The following is a 20,707-nucleotide window of genomic DNA, read 5'->3' as shown; positions in this document are numbered from 1 at the left end:
AAACTAAGATACTCCTTTATCTTTCGAAGGAATCAAAGTCATATACTAATGTAGGGATGCTCAACCTATTGTACTATGAAACCTACACATAGGAATGAAATTTTGTCACCTATGTGAGATGTCCAATACCGAGAAATTCCGTAAATTGTAGAATAGAACCTGCGTCTGAAAACAGACGAAAGGTAAAACATTATTCAAATACTTTACCTTTAGCCTTGAAGCAGGTGTTCTATATTAAACTGTGTTAATTCACATACAGAATTAGTAATATAATAGCTCAAAATATTTTAAGAACCAAACACGCATTAAATAAACATTAAAAAATCTATATACGTTTATTAGTGTTACGAGGGTTTATTCTGAAATATTATAAGGTCACTTTCAAAGAAATGATAGAACTTTTCACTCAGGGAAGGGACATTCTGTCTGGCTGCCCGGGTTCCATCCCAGCTTCTGTTACAAAAGTTTCATAGAAGAATTTTAAAAATCCAGAAACGAAACTTATGAAGAAATTATTGAACATACCTGGTTCTATGATTTAGCCATTCTTACAGACATAGTAACTAAATCTTAAATTTGAGGGAGGGGGCGAGAGAACTAAACTAAAGTCTTTGAATTAAAGGGTATTATAAATTCATTTTAAATCAAAATTAATTTTGTGAAAATATTACACAAATATGAGGAATATACATTTTTACCATAACGTAATGTACGTTTTGCCCCTTTGAAAATCTGGAGAACTAAGGGGTGAAATATAAGAAAACTGAAAGAATCATTTGGAAAATCTCCTCGAGCTTCAATCAGTTTCTAAATTAGATGTTTCGAGTGTATTTAAAATTAGGCTAACTACTTCATTCACTTCAAACCCATTACATAATACTAGTATTTAAGAAAAATGGTAAAAGACTGCAAATATGTTAAATAACAATTCTATTGATCTAGAAATGGAAATAACTGATTTTCATCCTAATTAAGATCAAGAATATCACAAAAAGCCATTTGAATAGTCCTAGAACAGAAAAATCATGAACAGTTAAACCTTTAAAAAGATAAATTCCTGCTTCCAATCTACTTAAAAATGTGAAAGAGGATTTTCAACAATGAACTTGTTAAAATCAATGTTTAGATACAGTATAACAAATCAACATCCCAACGACTGCAAGGATTTAGCCATAACATCGCATGTATCAGAGGGAAAAAAAAAAAAAAAAAAAAAAACTCGCAGAAGAAATGCAGTGTTAAATTTCACATTAAAATACGATTTCCCTGTATTTAACTTTCATCTTGCTGAATTTTTTGTAAATAATACAAAGAGTATACCTTTTCTTTAACATATTATACCACACATTTTTATACTTTGTGTAATGTATTTATAACTGAAATATTAAAAGTGCACTATATACTTGTAGCTCGCCAAAATTTTATAAACTCAAAATTGGCTCCCTTTAAGTTAAACTTGCACATAACTGCACTAAGAGAAGGAATGCAATTTTATTTCTTTCTCTGTATTTGGTTTCATTTTCATATAAAAAGAGTTAAAAATAGGGTTATCTAATTTTGTTATCTAGGTAACAAAATTTAAACAGACATTTTCAGTAAAAATTACAGAATAAAAGATATTGTTTCCCTGAAGATGCAACACCTCGCTATTCCAGGTATGGTACAGACTGCATACTGTCAGAAAGAAATTCCTTTTTTATACAGGGAATCCATATACTTTAATCTGTTTTTACACAAGTACTGTTTATGACTAATGGTCCAGGAGTAAAATACTTTATAGTTAATCCATCTAAATTTTTATTATTTCCGGTCATCTGTATAGACTGTTTATTTATCACGACTAAACTACCAATCTGCATTCTAGATACCTCATATGATTCTTCAAGTCACGTTTCGTAGCCTATCATTTCTAATACAGCAGGTACTTGCTGAGCGCAGACTTGTAAAGCGTGATTTTGCGTATAGCAGTACCTTACAGGATTCCATTTAATTTGTCCACTGCTAGAATTTCATTCATACGTGGTTCAACATTCATCCATCAACACCAGAAAGAATTTATCTGCTACTTTAAACAATTTCCATAGACTGAAAATGAAGTTCAAAAAAATCTTACAAATCTCAAATGCAAAGCATTCCGAAGAATTTTCACATATGGAAGATAGAGAAGTCAAACAATGAATCAGAAAATTACAAAAGAAGAATTGGGTGCTTATAAAACCCCTTGACAATAAAAGCGCTCATTACGAGAAACAGCTTTTAACTGAAGATTAGATGAAGGAATCATTAAATAACAGAGAAGCAATGTCTGATCTTCTAGCGGAGATGGACACAATTAAAGAAAAAAACGGACACTTTAAAAGAGCTACTGGGAAATATGTGCTCTTTACAGCGACATGGTTACAGTTGCATCAGCCATTCTTATAAGCAAAAGACGTCAGCTTTTTCAAAAAATAATTCTGCCATGTATTTGCCAAGAGAACGAAAACAAGTCCTAAAGAAACTTTCAGAGTGCTTTTCAAAACCAAGTTGAAAGTTAGTCTGCAGAATTTTACTTCGATAATAATAAAACATCTCTGATTTTATTTCAAAATGAATTTTTTTTTTTATCGATTTTAAAGAGATCTTCGCAAATTGGTTCATAAAACTTCACAATATGCCACAATTGTTCAGATTAGGGACAAAATATAATAAAGTATGCTTAAAACAACTAAGAAAAAGCACATTTTGAGCATCCTTAACAGAAGACAATTTGGCTCCACTAACTTTCTTTACAAGTATACATTAAATTTTTATTTACATTTCTTTTTTATTCAACACTTAACTTTCAATGGTTTTAAGAGAAACATCACTTGATAGAGAGACTCTAAATTCGGAAAAAACTGAAACAAATTTGGTTTATACCCAGGCAGTGCAATTACACTGGCCTGTTGGGAAGAGAAGACCCTGTTGGACATGGAAAATATTAGGCCACACAGAGAGGAAAATGTTTAGCCTCCTCCTCGTAATGCGAAAGGAGGCCACTTGGGAAAAAATTACACCACAGCAGTACTTTTGAAACCACTACGAAGCAACAGAACTCTAACAAATCTCAGACTTCTGATAATTATAGTGTGATTAACAGTTCAACCTCACTTCGAATATTACAATACAATATAGAGAGAGCACCAATTCAGACACTTCAATATGAAATTCAAAACCTACGAAATTAATGCACAAATGCTACCCTAAACATTAAAACATAATGTGACACGTTCATGTAAAATAAATAACTAGTAAAGCTCCAATATAAAGCAACATGTGAAAAGGGATGGACAAATTATAACATTCAAGTATTTCTAGTGGAAATAAAGTTGATATAAAACAAGACTTACCAGCCACAGATGTCTTTTTGCTCTGCATTATTCCCCCATTCTTTTCATCATCGTTCTTTTTCTTTCACGATATCATGTTCTGAATTCCAAGAGTGCACAAAAGTGATGACAAATTACACTAGAAGAGGCCAAAAGGGAAAAAAACAGGAATCATTAGATTTTAATTACTTCGATACACAAAGAGAAATATCTAAAACTTCAAGAGTCGCCTTCTTTGTTTTAAACTCCAGCAATGTGCTACATTGTTACTAAAAGCATGACTGCAATCGATAGAAAAGCTGATTTTCCTAATATGACAGAAGTACAGTAAGCGAAAGGGGTATTTAATATATGGGTACAACATGAATAATGAAAGAAAAAAAAATTAGACAGTTATTACGGATACACAGAATAAAAGGGATAATGATCTTCGAGAAGAGTAAATAATTGCAGCGCTGGTAGAAAGATGGCACCAAAAGACAAAGAGCAGGTAATTTTAAATCACAAATAAAGAAAATAAACATTACTGCTAGCTTTGAAGCAGGTGTTATATATTAAACTATCTAAATTCACACACAGAATTAGTGACATAAGAGATCAAAATAGAGTAATTAAACTTGCAATACATTAATATTAAAAGAGCTATACGTATATACTTTTAAAGATTTTTTTAAAAAAAGGGCACAAAAACACCTCTCTAAAAACAGACTTGGAAGAACATCTTGGAAACAAAAGTCGTATACCATAAAAGAAATATTTCATTCAGAATTTTAACGTAAGAACCATTTCTAATTTCAAGTTCTCTACTTAGGTACTCTCATTCATGAGAGAGGACAGCTTAGTGCGATATACCAGAAATTATCTTGAAATATTACCAGGTGACTTTAATGTAATTATAGAAATATTTCGCTCAGGGAAAGACATTGTGTAGCTGCCCGGGTTCGAGCTCAGCTTTAATATAGCAAGCTAAAACACATCAAATGCCATTGAATGATACAGCATTTTGAAATGTTACAAAAAATTCAAATGCAATTTCGTGGAAGAGCTATTGCAATTACCTACATACTAAAATTTTGACCAAAAATTCAAGAAAACTAAGATACTCCTTTATCTTTCGAAGGAATCAAAGTCATATACTAATGTAGGGATGCTCAACCTATTGTACTATGAAACCTACACATAGGAATGAAATTTTGTCACCTATGTGAGATGTCCAATACCGAGAAATTCCGTAAATTGTAGAATAGAACCTGCGTCTGAAAACAGACGAAAGGTAAAACATTATTCAAATACTTTACCTTTAGCCTTGAAGCAGGTGTTCTATATTAAACTGTGTTAATTCACATACAGAATTAGTAATATAATAGCTCAAAATATTTTAAGAACCAAACACGCATTAAATAAACATTAAAAAATCTATATACGTTTATTAGTGTTACGAGGGTTTATTCTGAAATATTATAAGGTCACTTTCAAAGAAATGATAGAACTTTTCACTCAGGGAAGGGACATTCTGTCTGGCTGCCCGGGTTCCATCCCAGCTTCTGTTACAAAAGTTTCATAGAAGAATTTTAAAAATCCAGAAACGAAACTTATGAAGAAATTATTGAACATACCTGGTTCTATGATTTAGCCATTCTTACAGACATAGTAACTAAATCTTAAATTTGAGGGAGGGGGCGAGAGAACTAAACTAAAGTCTTTGAATTAAAGGGTATTATAAATTCATTTTAAATCAAAATTAATTTTGTGAAAATATTACACAAATATGAGGAATATACATTTTTACCATAACGTAATGTACGTTTTGCCCCTTTGAAAATCTGGAGAACTAAGGGGTGAAATATAAGAAAACTGAAAGAATCATTTGGAAAATCTCCTCGAGCTTCAATCAGTTTCTAAATTAGATGTTTCGAGTGTATTTAAAATTAGGCTAACTACTTCATTCACTTCAAACCCATTACATAATACTAGTATTTAAGAAAAATGGTAAAAGACTGCAAATATGTTAAATAACAATTCTATTGATCTAGAAATGGAAATAACTGATTTTCATCCTAATTAAGATCAAGAATATCACAAAAAGCCATTTGAATAGTCCTAGAACAGAAAAATCATGAACAGTTAAACCTTTAAAAAGATAAATTCCTGCTTCCAATCTACTTAAAAATGTGAAAGAGGATTTTCAACAATGAACTTGTTAAAATCAATGTTTAGATACAGTATAACAAATCAACATCCCAACGACTGCAAGGATTTAGCCATAACATCGCATGTATCAGAGGGAAAAAAAAAAAAAAAAAACTCGCAGAAGAAATGCAGTGTTAAATTTCACATTAAAATACGATTTCCCTGTATTTAACTTTCATCTTGCTGAATTTTTTGTAAATAATACAAAGAGTATACCTTTTCTTTAACATATTATACCACACATTTTTATACTTTGTGTAATGTATTTATACCTGAAATATTAAAAGTGCACTATATACTTGTAGCTTGCCAAAATTTTATAAACTCAAAATTGGCTCCCTTTAAGTTAAACTTGCACATAACTGCACTAAGGGAAGGAATGCAATTTTATTTCTTTGTCTGTATTTGGTTTCATTTTCATATAAAAAGAGTTAAAAATAGGGTTATCTAATTTTGTTATCTAGGTAACAAAATTTAAACAGACATTTTCAGTAAAAATTACAGAATAAAAGATTTTGTTTCCCTGAAGATGCAACACCTCGCTATTCCAGGTATGGTACAGACTGCATACTGTCAGAAAGAAATTCCTTTTTTATACAGGGAATCCATATACTTTAATCTGTTTTTACACAAGTACTGTTTATGACTAATGGTCCAGGAGTAAAATACTTTATAGTTAATCCATCTAAATTTTTATTATTTCCGGTCATCTGTATAGACTGTTTATTTATCACGACTAAACTACCAATCTGCATTCTAGATACCTCATATGATTCTTCAAGTCACGTTTCGTAGCCTATCATTTCTAATACAGCAGGTACTTGCTGAGCGCAGACTTGTAAAGCGTGATTTTGCGTATAGCAGTACCTTACAGGATTCCATTTAATTTGTCCACTGCTAGAATTTCATTCATACGTGGTTCAACATTCATCCATCAACACCAGAAAGAATTTATCTGCTACTTTAAACAATTTCCATAGACTGAAAATGAAGTTCAAAAAAATCTTACAAATCTCAAATGCAAAGCATTCCGAAGAATTTTCACATATGGAAGATAGAGAAGTCAAACAATGAATCAGAAAATTACAAAAGAAGAATTGGGTGCTTATAAAACCCCTTGACAATAAAAGCGCTCATTACGAGAAACAGCTTTTAACTGAAGATTAGATGAAGGAATCATTAAATAACAGAGAAGCAATGTCTGATCTTCTAGCGGAGATGGACACAATTAAAGAAAAAAACGGACACTTTAAAAGAGCTACTGGGAAATATGTGCTCTTTACAGCGACATGGTTACAGTTGCATCAGCCATTCTTATAAGCAAAAGACGTCAGCTTTTTCAAAAAATAATTCTGCCATGTATTTGCCAAGAGAACGAAAACAAGTCCTAAAGAAACTTTCAGAGTGCTTTTCAAAACCAAGTTGAAAGTTAGTCTGCAGAATTTTACTTCGATAATAATAAAACATCTCTGATTTTATTTCAAAATGAATTTTTTTTTTTATCGATTTTAAAGAGATCTTCGCAAATTGGTTCATAAAACTTCACAATATGCCACAATTGTTCAGATTAGGGACAAAATATAATAAAGTATGCTTAAAACAACTAAGAAAAAGCACATTTTGAGCATCCTTAACAGAAGACAATTTGGCTCCACTAACTTTCTTTACAAGTATACATTAAATTTTTATTTACATTTCTTTTTTATTCAACACTTAACTTTCAATGGTTTTAAGAGAAACATCACTTGATAGAGAGACTCTAAATTCGGAAAAAACTGAAACAAATTTGGTTTATACCCAGGCAGTGCAATTACACTGGCCTGTTGGGAAGAGAAGACCCTGTTGGACATGGAAAATATTAGGCCACACAGAGAGGAAAATGTTTAGCCTCCTCCTCGTAATGCGAAAGGAGGCCACTTGGGAAAAAATTACACCACAGCAGTACTTTTGAAACCACTACGAAGCAACAGAACTCTAACAAATCTCAGACTTCTGATAATTATAGTGTGATTAACAGTTCAACCTCACTTCGAATATTACAATACAATATAGAGAGAGCACCAATTCAGACACTTCAATATGAAATTCAAAACCTACGAAATTAATGCACAAATGCTACCCTAAACATTAAAACATAATGTGACACGTTCATGTAAAATAAATAACTAGTAAAGCTCCAATATAAAGCAACATGTGAAAAGGGATGGACAAATTATAACATTCAAGTATTTCTAGTGGAAATAAAGTTGATATAAAACAAGACTTACCAGCCACAGATGTCTTTTTGCTCTGCATTATTCCCCCATTCTTTTCATCATCGTTCTTTTTCTTTCACGATATCATGTTCTGAATTCCAAGAGTGCACAAAAGTGATGACAAATTACACTAGAAGAGGCCAAAAGGGAAAAAAACAGGAATCATTAGATTTTAATTACTTCGATACACAAAGAGAAATATCTAAAACTTCAAGAGTCGCCTTCTTTGTTTTAAACTCCAGCAATGTGCTACATTGTTACTAAAAGCATGACTGCAATCGATAGAAAAGCTGATTTTCCTAATATGACAGAAGTACAGTAAGCGAAAGGGGTATTTAATATATGGGTACAACATGAATAATGAAAGAAAAAAAAATTAGACAGTTATTACGGATACACAGAATAAAAGGGATAATGATCTTCGAGAAGAGTAAATAATTGCAGCGCTGGTAGAAAGATGGCACCAAAAGACAAAGAGCAGGTAATTTTAAATCACAAATAAAGAAAATAAACATTACTGCTAGCTTTGAAGCAGGTGTTATATATTAAACTATCTAAATTCACACACAGAATTAGTGACATAAGAGATCAAAATAGAGTAATTAAACTTGCAATACATTAATATTAAAAGAGCTATACGTATATACTTTTAAAGATTTTTTTAAAAAAAGGGCACAAAAACACCTCTCTAAAAACAGACTTGGAAGAACATCTTGGAAACAAAAGTCGTATACCATAAAAGAAATATTTCATTCAGAATTTTAACGTAAGAACCATTTCTAATTTCAAGTTCTCTACTTAGGTACTCTCATTCATGAGAGAGGACAGCTTAGTGCGATATACCAGAAATTATCTTGAAATATTACCAGGTGACTTTAATGTAATTATAGAAATATTTCGCTCAGGGAAAGACATTGTGTAGCTGCCCGGGTTCGAGCCCAGCTTTAATATAGCAAGCTAAAACACATCAAATGCCATTGAATGATACAGCATTTTGAAATGTTACAAAAAATTCAAATGCAATTTCGTGGAAGAGCTATTGCAATTACCTACATACTAAAATTTTGACCAAAAATTCAAGAAAACTAAGATACTCCTTTATCTTTCGAAGGAATCAAAGTCATATACTAATGTAGGGATGCTCAACCTATTGTACTATGAAACCTACACATAGGAATGAAATTTTGTCACCTATGTGAGATGTCCAATACCGAGAAATTCCGTAAATTGTAGAATAGAACCTGCGTCTGAAAACAGACGAAAGGTAAAACATTATTCAAATACTTTACCTTTAGCCTTGAAGCAGGTGTTCTATATTAAACTGTGTTAATTCACATACAGAATTAGTAATATAATAGCTCAAAATATTTTAAGAACCAAACACGCATTAAATAAACATTAAAAAATCTATATACGTTTATTAGTGTTACGAGGGTTTATTCTGAAATATTATAAGGTCACTTTCAAAGAAATGATAGAACTTTTCACTCAGGGAAGGGACATTCTGTCTGGCTGCCCGGGTTCCATCCCAGCTTCTGTTACAAAAGTTTCATAGAAGAATTTTAAAAATCCAGAAACGAAACTTATGAAGAAATTATTGAACATACCTGGTTCTATGATTTAGCCATTCTTACAGACATAGTAACTAAATCTTAAATTTGAGGGAGGGGGCGAGAGAACTAAACTAAAGTATTTGAATTAAAGGGTATTATAAATTCATTTTAAATCAAAATTAATTTTGTGAAAATATTACACAAATATGAGGAATATACATTTTTACCATAACGTAATGTACGTTTTGCCCCTTTGAAAATCTGGAGAACTAAGGGGTGAAATATAAGAAAACTGAAAGAATCATTTGGAAAATCTCCTCGAGCTTCAATCAGTTTCTAAATTAGATGTTTTGAGTGTATTTAAAATTAGGCTAACTACTTCATTCACTTCAACCCCATTACATAATACTAGTATTTAAGAAAAATGGTAAAAGACTGCAAATATGTTAAATAACAATTCTATTGATCTAGAAATGGAAATAACTGATTTTCATCCTAATTAAGATCAAGAATATCACAAAAAGCCATTTGAATAGTCCTAGAACAGAAAAATCATGAACAGTTAAACCTTTAAAAAGATAAATTCCTGCTTCCAATCTACTTAAAAATGTGAAAGAGGATTTTCAACAATGAACTTGTTAAAATCAATGTTTAGATACAGTATAACAAATCAACATCCCAACGACTGCAAGGATTTAGCCATAACATCGCATGTATCAGAGGCAAAAAAAAAAAAAAAAAAAAAAAAACTCGCAGAAGAAATGCAGTGTTAAATTTCACATTAAAATACGATTTCCCTGTATTTAACTTTCATCTTGCTGAATTTTTTGTAAATAATACAAAGAGTATACCTTTTCTTTAACATATTATACCACACATTTTTATACTTTGTGTAATGTATTTATAACTGAAATATTAAAAGTGCACTATATACTTGTAGCTCGCCAAAATTTTATAAACTCAAAATTGGCTCCCTTTAAGTTAAACTTGCACATAACTGCACTAAGGGAAGGAATGCAATTTTATTTCTTTGTCTGTATTTGGTTTCATTTTCATATAAAAAGAGTTAAAAATAGGGTTATCTAATTTTGTTATCTAGGTAACAAAATTTAAACAGACATTTTCAGTAAAAATTACAGAATAAAAGATTTTGTTTCCCTGAAGATGCAACACCTCGCTATTCCAGGTATGGTACAGACTGCATACTGTCAGAAAGAAATTCCTTTTTTATACAGGGAATCCATATACTTTAATCTGTTTTTACACAAGTACTGTTTATGACTAATGGTCCAGGAGTAAAATACTTTATAGTTAATCCATCTAAATTTTTATTATTTCCGGTCATCTGTATAGACTGTTTATTTATCACGACTAAACTACCAATCTGCATTCTAGATACCTCATATGATTCTTCAAGTCACGTTTCGTAGCCTATCATTTCTAATACAGCAGGTACTTGCTGAGCGCAGACTTGTAAAGCGTGATTTTGCGTATAGCAGTACCTTACAGGATTCCATTTAATTTGTCCACTGCTAGAATTTCATTCATACGTGGTTCAACATTCATCCATCAACACCAGAAAGAATTTATCTGCTACTTTAAACAATTTCCATAGACTGAAAATGAAGTTCAAAAAAATCTTACAAATCTCAAATGCAAAGCATTCCGAAGAATTTTCACATATGGAAGATAGAGAAGTCAAACAATGAATCAGAAAATTACAAAAGAAGAATTGGGTGCTTATAAAACCCCTTGACAATAAAAGCGCTCATTACGAGAAACAGCTTTTAACTGAAGATTAGATGAAGGAATCATTAAATAACAGAGAAGCAATGTCTGATCTTCTAGCGGAGATGGACACAATTAAAGAAAAAAACGGACACTTTAAAAGAGCTACTGGGAAATATGTGCTCTTTACAGCGACATGGTTACAGTTGCATCAGCCATTCTTATAAGCAAAAGACGTCAGCTTTTTCAAAAAATAATTCTGCCATGTATTTGCCAAGAGAACGAAAACAAGTCCTAAAGAAACTTTCAGAGTGCTTTTCAAAACCAAGTTGAAAGTTAGTCTGCAGAATTTTACTTCGATAATAATAAAACATCTCTGATTTTATTTCAAAATGAATTTTTTTTTTTATCGATTTTAAAGAGATCTTCGCAAATTGGTTCATAAAACTTCACAATATGCCACAATTGTTCAGATTAGGGACAAAATATAATAAAGTATGCTTAAAACAACTAAGAAAAAGCACATTTTGAGCATCCTTAACAGAAGACAATTTGGCTCCACTAACTTTCTTTACAAGTATACATTAAATTTTTATTTACATTTCTTTTTTATTCAACACTTAACTTTCAATGGTTTTAAGAGAAACATCACTTGATAGAGAGACTCTAAATTCGGAAAAAACTGAAACAAATTTGGTTTATACCCAGGCAGTGCAATTACACTGGCCTGTTGGGAAGAGAAGACCCTGTTGGACATGGAAAATATTAGGCCACACAGAGAGGAAAATGTTTAGCCTCCTCCTCGTAATGCGAAAGGAGGCCACTTGGGAAAAAATTACACCACAGCAGTACTTTTGAAACCACTACGAAGCAACAGAACTCTAACAAATCTCAGACTTCTGATAATTATAGTGTGATTAACAGTTCAACCTCACTTCGAATATTACAATACAATATAGAGAGAGCACCAATTCAGACACTTCAATATGAAATTCAAAACCTACGAAATTAATGCACAAATGCTACCCTAAACATTAAAACATAATGTGACACGTTCATGTAAAATAAATAACTAGTAAAGCTCCAATATAAAGCAACATGTGAAAAGGGATGGACAAATTATAACATTCAAGTATTTCTAGTGGAAATAAAGTTGATATAAAACAAGACTTACCAGCCACAGATGTCTTTTTGCTCTGCATTATTCCCCCATTCTTTTCATCATCGTTCTTTTTCTTTCACGATATCATGTTCTGAATTCCAAGAGTGCACAAAAGTGATGACAAATTACACTAGAAGAGGCCAAAAGGGAAAAAAACAGGAATCATTAGATTTTAATTACTTCGATACACAAAGAGAAATATCTAAAACTTCAAGAGTCGCCTTCTTTGTTTTAAACTCCAGCAATGTGCTACATTGTTACTAAAAGCATGACTGCAATCGATAGAAAAGCTGATTTTCCTAATATGACAGAAGTACAGTAAGCGAAAGGGGTATTTAATATATGGGTACAACATGAATAATGAAAGAAAAAAAAATTAGACAGTTATTACGGATACACAGAATAAAAGGGATAATGATCTTCGAGAAGAGTAAATAATTGCAGCGCTGGTAGAAAGATGGCACCAAAAGACAAAGAGCAGGTAATTTTAAATCACAAATAAAGAAAATAAACATTACTGCTAGCTTTGAAGCAGGTGTTATATATTAAACTATCTAAATTCACACACAGAATTAGTGACATAAGAGATCAAAATAGAGTAATTAAACTTGCAATACATTAATATTAAAAGAGCTATACGTATATACTTTTAAAGATTTTTTTAAAAAAAGGGCACAAAAACACCTCTCTAAAAACAGACTTGGAAGAACATCTTGGAAACAAAAGTCGTATACCATAAAAGAAATATTTCATTCAGAATTTTAACGTAAGAACCATTTCTAATTTCAAGTTCTCTACTTAGGTACTCTCATTCATGAGAGAGGACAGCTTAGTGCGATATACCAGAAATTATCTTGAAATATTACCAGGTGACTTTAATGTAATTATAGAAATATTTCGCTCAGGGAAAGACATTGTGTAGCTGCCCGGGTTCGAGCCCAGCTTTAATATAGCAAGCTAAAACACATCAAATGCCATTGAATGATACAGCATTTTGAAATGTTACAAAAAATTCAAATGCAATTTCGTGGAAGAGCTATTGCAATTACCTACATACTAAAATTTTGACCAAAAATTCAAGAAAACTAAGATACTCCTTTATCTTTCGAAGGAATCAAAGTCATATACTAATGTAGGGATGCTCAACCTATTGTACTATGAAACCTACACATAGGAATGAAATTTTGTCACCTATGTGAGATGTCCAATACCGAGAAATTCCGTAAATTGTAGAATAGAACCTGCGTCTGAAAACAGACGAAAGGTAAAACATTATTCAAATACTTTACCTTTAGCCTTGAAGCAGGTGTTCTATATTAAACTGTGTTAATTCACATACAGAATTAGTAATATAATAGCTCAAAATATTTTAAGAACCAAACACGCATTAAATAAACATTAAAAAATCTATATACGTTTATTAGTGTTACGAGGGTTTATTCTGAAATATTATAAGGTCACTTTCAAAGAAATGATAGAACTTTTCACTCAGGGAAGGGACATTCTGTCTGGCTGCCCGGGTTCCATCCCAGCTTCTGTTACAAAAGTTTCATAGAAGAATTTTAAAAATCCAGAAACGAAACTTATGAAGAAATTATTGAACATACCTGGTTCTATGATTTAGCCATTCTTACAGACATAGTAACTAAATCTTAAATTTGAGGGAGGGGGCGAGAGAACTAAACTAAAGTATTTGAATTAAAGGGTATTATAAATTCATTTTAAATCAAAATTAATTTTGTGAAAATATTACACAAATATGAGGAATATACATTTTTACCATAACGTAATGTACGTTTTGCCCCTTTGAAAATCTGGAGAACTAAGGGGTGAAATATAAGAAAACTGAAAGAATCATTTGGAAAATCTCCTCGAGCTTCAATCAGTTTCTAAATTAGATGTTTTGAGTGTATTTAAAATTAGGCTAACTACTTCATTCACTTCAACCCCATTACATAATACTAGTATTTAAGAAAAATGGTAAAAGACTGCAAATATGTTAAATAACAATTCTATTGATCTAGAAATGGAAATAACTGATTTTCATCCTAATTAAGATCAAGAATATCACAAAAAGCCATTTGAATAGTCCTAGAACAGAAAAATCATGAACAGTTAAACCTTTAAAAAGATAAATTCCTGCTTCCAATCTACTTAAAAATGTGAAAGAGGATTTTCAACAATGAACTTGTTAAAATCAATGTTTAGATACAGTATAACAAATCAACATCCCAACGACTGCAAGGATTTAGCCATAACATCGCATGTATCAGAGGCAAAAAAAAAAAAAAAAAAAAAAAACTCGCAGAAGAAATGCAGTGTTAAATTTCACATTAAAATACGATTTCCCTGTATTTAACTTTCATCTTGCTGAATTTTTTGTAAATAATACAAAGAGTATACCTTTTCTTTAACATATTATACCACACATTTTTATACTTTGTGTAATGTATTTATAACTGAAATATTAAAAGTGCACTATATACTTGTAGCTCGCCAAAATTTTATAAACTCAAAATTGGCTCCCTTTAAGTTAAACTTGCACATAACTGCACTAAGGGAAGGAATGCAATTTTATTTCTTTGTCTGTATTTGGTTTCATTTTCATATAAAAAGAGTTAAAAATAGGGTTATCTAATTTTGTTATCTAGGTAACAAAATTTAAACAGACATTTTCAGTAAAAATTACAGAATAAAAGATATTGTTTCCCTGAAGATGCAACACCTCGCTATTCCAGGTATGGTACAGACTGCATACTGTCAGAAAGAAATTCCTTTTTTATACAGGGAATCCATATACTTTAATCTGTTTTTACACAAGTACTGTTTATGACTAATGGTCCAGGAGTAAAATACTTTATAGTTAATCCATCTAAATTTTTATTATTTCCGGTCATCTGTATAGACTGTTTATTTATCACGACTAAACTACCAATCTGCATTCTAGATACCTCATATGATTCTTCAAGTCACGTTTCGTAGCCTATCATTTCTAATACAGCAGGTACTTGCTGAGCGCAGACTTGTAAAGCGTGATTTTGCGTATAGCAGTACCTTACAGGATTCCATTTAATTTGTCCACTGCTAGAATTTCATTCATACGTGGTTCAACACAACACCAGAAAGAATTTATCTGCTACTTTAAACAATTTCCATAGACTGAAAATGAAGTTCAAAAAAATCTTACAAATCTCAAATGCAAAGCATTCCGAAGAATTTTCACATATGGAAGATAGAGAAGTCAAACAATGAATCAGAAAATTACAAAAGAAGAATTGGGTGCTTATAAAACCCCTTGACAATAAAAGCGCTCATTACGAGAAACAGCTTTTAACTGAAGATTAGATGAAGGAATCATTAAATAACAGAGAAGCAATGTCTGATCTTCTAGCGGAGATGGACACAATTAAAGAAAAAAATGGACACTTTAAAAGAGCTACTGGGAAATATGTGCTCTTTACAGCGACATGGTTACAGTTGCATCAGCCATTCTTATAAGCAAAAGACGTCAGCTTTTTCAAAAAATAATTCTGCCATGTATTTGCCAAGAGAACGAAAACAAGTCCTAAAGAAACTTTCAGAGTGCTTTTCAAAACCAAGTTGAAAGTTAGTCTGCAGAATTTTACTTCGATAATAATAAAACATCTCTGATTTTATTTCAAAATGAATTTTTTTTTTTATCGATTTTAAAGAGATCTTCACAAATTGGTTCATAAAACTTCACAATATGCCACAATTGTTCAGATTAGGGACAAAATATAATAAAGTATGCTTAAAACAACTAAGAAAAAGCACATTTTGAGCATCCTTAACAGAAGACAATTTGGCTCCACTAACTTTCTTTACAAGTATACATTAAATTTTTATTTACATTTCTTTTTTATTCAACACTTAACTTTCAATGGTTTTAAGAGAAACATCACTTGATAGAGAGACTCTAAATTCGGAAAAAACTGAAACAAATTTGGTTTATACCCAGGCAGTGCAATTACACTGGCCTGTTGGGAAGAGAAGACCCTGTTGGACATGGAAAATATTAGGCCACACAGAGAGGAAAATGTTTAGCCTCCTCCTCGTAATGCGAAAGGAGGCCACTTGGGAAAAAATTACACCACAGCAGTACTTTTGAAACCACTACGAAGCAACAGAACTCTAACAAATCTCAGACTTCTGATAATTATAGTGTGATTAACAGTTCAACCTCACTTCGAATATTACAATACAATATAGAGAGAGCACCAATTCAGACACTTCAATATGAAATTCAAAACCTACGAAATTAATGCACAAATGCTACCCTAAACATTAAAACATAATGTGACACGTTCATGTAAAATAAATAACTAGTAAAGCTCCAATATAAAGCAACATGTGAAAAGGGATGGACAAATTATAACATTCAAGTATTTCTAGTGGAAATAAAGTTGATATAAAACAAGACTTACCAGCCACAGATGTCTTTTTGCTCTGCATTATTCCCCCATTCTTTTCATCATCGTTCTTTTTCTTTCACGATATCATGTTCTGAATTCCAAGAGTGCACAAAAGTGATGACAAATTACACTAGAAGAGGCCAAAAGGGAAAAAAACAGGAATCATTAGATTTTAATTACTTCGATACACAAAGAGAAATATCTAAAACTTCAAGAGTCGCCTTCTTTGTTTTAAACTCCAGCAATGTGCTACATTGTTACTAAAAGCATGACTGCAATCGATAGAAAAGCTGATTTTCCTAATATGACAGAAGTACAGTAAGCGAAAGGGGTATTTAATATATGGGTACAACATGAATAATGAAAGAAAAAAAAATTAGACAGTTATTACGGATACACAGAATAAAAGGGATAATGATCTTCGAGAAGAGTAAATAATTGCAGCGCTGGTAGAAAGATGGCACCAAAAGACAAAGAGCAGGTAATTTTAAATCACAAATAAAGAAAATAAACATTACTGCTAGCTTTGAAGCAGGTGTTATATATTAAACTATCTAAATTCACACACAGAATTAGTGACATAAGAGATCAAAATAGAGTAATTAAACTTGCAATACATTAATATTAAAAGAGCTATACGTATATACTTTTAAAGATTTTTTTAAAAAAAGGGCACAAAAACACCTCTCTAAAAACAGACTTGGAAGAACATCTTGGAAACAAAAGTCGTATACCATAAAAGAAATATTTCATTCAGAATTTTAACGTAAGAACCATTTCTAATTTCAAGTTCTCTACTTAGGTACTCTCATTCATGAGAGAGGACAGCTTAGTGCGATATACCAGAAATTATCTTGAAATATTACCAGGTGACTTTAATGTAATTATAGAAATATTTCGCTCAGGGAAAGACATTGTGTAGCTGCCCGGGTTCGAGCCCAGCTTTAATATAGCAAGCTAAAACACATCAAATGCCATTGAATGATACAGCATTTTGAAATGTTACAAAAAATTCAAATGCAATTTCGTGGAAGAGCTATTGCAATTACCTACATACTAAAATTTTGACCAAAAATTCAAGAAAACTAAGATACTCCTTTATCTTTCGAAGGAATCAAAGTCATATACTAATGTAGGGATGCTCAACCTATTGTACTATGAAACCTACACATAGGAATGAAATTTTGTCACCTATGTGAGATGTCCAATACCGAGAAATTCCGTAAATTGTAGAATAGAACCTGCGTCTGAAAACAGACGAAAGGTAAAACATTATTCAAATACTTTACCTTTAGCCTTGAAGCAGGTGTTCTATATTAAACTGTGTTAATTCACATACAGAATTAGTAATATAATAGCTCAAAATATTTTAAGAACCAAACACGCATTAAATAAACATTAAAAAATCTATATACGTTTATTAGTGTTACGAGGGTTTATTCTGAAATATTATAAGGTCACTTTCAAAGAAATGATAGAACTTTTCACTCAGGGAAGGGACATTCTGTCTGGCTGCCCGGGTTCCATCCCAGCTTCTGTTACAAAAGTTTCATAGAAGAATTTTAAAAATCCAGAAACGAAACTTATGAAGAAATTATTGAACATACCTGGTTCTATGATTTAGCCATTCTTACAGACATAGTAACTAAATCTTAAATTTGAGGGAGGGGGCGAGAGAACTAAACTAAAGTATTTGAATTAAAGGGTATTATAAATTCATTTTAAATCAAAATTAATTTTGTGAAAATATTACACAAATATGAGGAATATACATTTTTACCATAACGTAATGTACGTTTTGCCCCTTTGAAAATCTGGAGAACTAAGGGGTGAAATATAAGAAAACTGAAAGAATCATTTGGAAAATCTCCTCGAGCTTCAATCAGTTTCTAAATTAGATGTTTTGAGTGTATTTAAAATTAGGCTAACTACTTCATTCACTTCAACCCCATTACATAATACTAGTATTTAAGAAAAATGGTAAAAGACTGCAAATATGTTAAATAACAATTCTATTGATCTAGAAATGGAAATAACTGATTTTCATCCTAATTAAGATCAAGAATATCACAAAAAGCCATTTGAATAGTCCTAGAACAGAAAAATCATGAACAGTTAAACCTTTAAAAAGATAAATTCCTGCTTCCAATCTACTTAAAAATGTGAAAGAGGATTTTCAACAATGAACTTGTTAAAATCAATGTTTAGATACAGTATAACAAATCAACATCCCAACGACTGCAAGGATTTAGCCATAACATCGCATGTATCAGAGGCCAAAAAAAAAAAAAAAAAAAAAAAAAAAAAACTCGCAGAAGAAATGCAGTGTTAAATTTCACATTAAAATACGATTTCCCTGTATTTAACTTTCATCTTGCTGAATTTTTTGTAAATAATACAAAGAGTATACCTTTTCTTTAACATATTATACCACACATTTTTATACTTTGTGTAATGTATTTATAACTGAAATATTAAAAGTGCACTATATACTTGTAGCTCGCCAAAATTTTATAAACTCAAAATTGGCTCCCTTTAAGTTAAACTTGCACATAACTGCACTAAGGGAAGGAATGCAATTTTATTTCTTTCTCTGTATTTGGTTTCATTTTCATATAAAAAGAGTTAAAAATAGGGTTATCTAATTTTGTTATCTAGGTAACAAAATTTAAACAGACATTTTCAGTAAAAATTACAGAATAAAAGATATTGTTTCCCTGAAGATGCAACACCTCGCTATTCCAGGTATGGTACAGACTGCATACTGTCAGAAAGAAATTCCTTTTTTATACAGGGAATCCATATACTTTAATCTGTTTTTACACAAGTACTGTTTATGACTAATGGTCCAGGAGTAAAATACTTTATAGTTAATCCATCTAAATTTTTATTATTTCCGGTCATCTGTATAGACTGTTTATTTATCACGACTAAACTACCAATCTGCATTCTAGATACCTCATATGATTCTTCAAGTCACGTTTCGTAGCCTATCATTTCTAATACAGCAGGTACTTGCTGAGCGCAGACTTGTAAAGCGTGATTTTGCGTATAGCAGTACCTTACAGGATTCCATTTAATTTGTCCACTGCTAGAATTTCATTCATACGTGGTTCAACATTCATCCATCAACACCAGAAAGAATTTATCTGCTACTTTAAACAATTTCCATAGACTGAAAATGAAGTTCAAAAAAATCTTACAAATCTCAAATGCAAAGCATTCCGAAGAATTTTCACATATGGAAGATAGAGAAGTCAAACAATGAATCAGAAAATTACAAAAGAAGAATTGGGTGCTTATAAAACCCCTTGACAATAAAAGCGCTCATTACGAGAAACAGCTTTTAACTGAAGATTAGATGAAGGAATCATTAAATAACAGAGAAGCAATGTCTGATCTTCTAGCGGAGATGGACACAATTAAAGAAAAAAACGGACACTTTAAAAGAGCTACTGGGAAATATGTGCTCTTTACAGCGACATGGTTACAGTTGCATCAGCCATTCTTATAAGCAAAAGACGTCAGCTTTTTCAAAAAATAATTCTGCCATGTATTTGCCAAGAGAACGAAAACAAGTCCTAAAGAAACTTTCAGAGTGCTTTTCAAAACCAAGTTGAAAGTTAGTCTGCAGAATTTTACTTCGATAATAATAAAACATCTCTGATTTTATTTCAAAATGAATTTTTTTTTTTATCGATTTTAAAGAGATCTTCGCAAATTGGTTCATAAAACTTCACAATATGCCACAATTGTTCAGATTAGGGACAAAATATAATAAAGTATGCTTAAAACAACTAAGAAAAAGCACATTTTGAGCATCCTTAACAGAAGACAATTTGGCTCCACTAACTTTCTTTACAAGTATACATTAAATTTTTATTTACATTTCTTTTTTATTCAACACTTAACTTTCAATGGTTTTAAGAGAAACATCACTTGATAGAGAGACTCTAAATTCGGAAAAAACTGAAACAAATTTGGTTTATACCCAGGCAGTGCAATTACACTGGCCTGTTGGGAAGAGAAGACCCTG

Source organism: Stegodyphus dumicola, chromosome X1 (genome assembly GCF_044657685.1).
Source record: "Stegodyphus dumicola isolate Sdum_Otavi_A_Nest chromosome X1, ASM4465768v1".
Lineage (NCBI taxonomy): Eukaryota > Metazoa > Arthropoda > Arachnida > Araneae > Eresidae > Stegodyphus > Stegodyphus dumicola.
This window is presented reverse-complemented; position numbering follows the sequence as displayed.